Source organism: Ruditapes philippinarum, unplaced genomic scaffold (genome assembly GCF_026571515.1).
Source record: "Ruditapes philippinarum isolate M1 unplaced genomic scaffold, ASM2657151v2 ctg13677_1_1_1_1, whole genome shotgun sequence".
In the NCBI taxonomy this organism is placed as follows: domain Eukaryota; kingdom Metazoa; phylum Mollusca; class Bivalvia; order Venerida; family Veneridae; genus Ruditapes; species Ruditapes philippinarum.
Window position 1 is genome coordinate 13,008 of NW_026862054.1, and position 2,336 is coordinate 15,343.

The following is a 2,336-nucleotide window of genomic DNA, read 5'->3' on the forward strand; positions in this document are numbered from 1 at the left end:
TCAAAAGCATACCGCCAAGGTGTTCTTACAAATAAGCGAACTTTAAAGCAAGAGAAAAGGCTGTTTTTATTTGTAGACATGTGTTCAAAAATATGGTAATATTGTATATAGGAATACCTACTAGAAATGGATTTTAAAGTGTTCTATGTGTTTATTCAAATTTAATAATTATAGGTTGCAATATTTTGTCGGGAGAAATAAAGAAAGAACCTCCCCGACGGGGAATTGAACCCCGGTCTCCCGCGTGACAGGCGGGGATACTCACCACTATACTATCGAGGATTGCGAGTAAGAGATTTATAACCCTAGTATTTGATACGTAATATACTGTAAAGTATAGCTTATCGGTAAGATACTAACCACTGCATCACAGCGGCCGCTGCTTATTATTCGTGCTTTTGGCCTGTTATATTGAAGTTATTTTTATTATGTATAATTTTTCCCGCTCTTATAACAGATATATATGTATTAGTTGGGGTATTATATTATAACTCAGTTTATGAAAAAGTATGTTGCATACAATTTTAATTTATTTCATTTCTTTGTTGCATATAAATCACGAATTCTTTTTTCAAATATAATCAAATATAAAATGTTCTTTCCACAGTATGATTCTTATTGTAATTGCAAAGCTTTATGTGCGCAATGTATACTATGTACATTTTGTTCTGTATATATTTCACATATATGCGAGGAACGCATTTAAAGCAATGAAACACACATTAAAGATAATTTATACTCGTTACAAAACTTGTCTATTCTTTTGATATATACTAAAAGGTGGACTGGTAATTAAATTAAACAGTATGTTGTTAGTCTGTTATAGTTCTGTAGGTGGAAGTCAGATGGTCGACGTTAATTACCTTATTACTTACAGAGTTTGAGCGGAAATGTGTACGTAATTGAGATAAAATTGTCTTTGCATTAATATCTGGAAACAAAGTGATCCCTCAGAAGCATTAATCAAACAACAAAATTACATGAAAATTGCAGACTCGGTTTGACTGAGTCTGTACATGAGGGATAATGAATAAATGCAACATCCCTCACGTACCCTAGCACCGACTTGAGCGGTATTCAATTCTCAACACTTAAAAGTGCTGGCAGCAATGATCCCGAAGGACCAGAAAAATATTACAACACTAAAGTGAAGTACGGGGCAACTTTTTACAGCTGCCACACAACACTTGACACCTGCTTTTGTGAAGCATAAATATCTGGAAACAAAGTGATCCCTCGAAAGAATTAATCACAACAAAATTACATGAAAATTGCAGACTCCGTTTGATTGAGTCTGTGTATGAGGGACAATGAATAAATGAAACATCCCTCACGCCACTTACACCGGCTTAAGTCTTACATATGTTCAAGATAAAATAGATAATATTGTAGCCTAGTGCCACACTTAAATTGAGGAGATTATAAATAGAGCTTTTCACTTTTGATGAAAATTGCTCAAGTATGTATGTTAACACAATTTAAACAACATGTGTTGTACAGGTAGATAACAATACACATTATAATTTTCAGGCAATAATATTGTCTAAGTAATTGAATTATTCGTGTAAGTCATCTTTATTTCATATGGCCGAACGATGTTCTACAATTTGCAATTATAAACTATATGGTCATATTTTGCATATTTTTACAACGTTCACTATACATTAACTAAAAGCTTACTACTGTTTTAAGAAAATGTTTATAATTTTACAACCTTCATTTGTGACACTTAGATGAAAGAAAATGTGTTTAGGTGGGTAATATTAAAGGAAAATATTGCGTATGTATAAACTAGATGTACATTTCAGAAACACAATATCATACAGAATTTCAACAACTGAGATATAACAATTGCATTTGTTATAAAAACATCACAAAGATTTAAAAAAAACATATGCAATGATATTTAACATTACTAATAAGAAAAAACACGAATAGTTTAATATTGAGCACATACATTTGCCTGGAAGTGAACATGTGGATTTGTATGCGTATGTACAAATAAAGTATTGAAATTGAGTTCATATTCCTATTTAATCATTTTTCATGTCTTTTTATGATCTCAATCAAAGTGAGACTCTACACTTTAAAATTATCTATTTTATCTTGAACATAATATGTTGGACTGAATGCAAAGACAATTTTACCTAAAATACCTCAACATTTCCGCTTAAACTCAGCATGCATGTTTGTAAGTAATACGGTAATTAACGTCGGACATCTGACTTCCACATTACAAAACAATTAGAGCCGGCTTTTATTCAATTAGTAGCATATTGTTAAATGTTTTTTTATGTATATATTTCAAAAGAAAAGACTAATTTTTGTAACGAGCA

General features: G+C 31.4%; 1 non-coding gene across 1 annotated transcript; it reads right to left on the minus strand.

Moving 5' to 3' along the window:
• Nucleotides 1-210: 210 nt before the first annotated feature.
• On the minus strand, nucleotides 211-282 carry Trnad-guc (transfer RNA aspartic acid (anticodon GUC)). Its single transcript has one exon. It is a non-coding gene; the product is annotated as a tRNA-Asp (tRNA).
• Nucleotides 283-2,336: the final 2,054 nt, after the last annotated feature.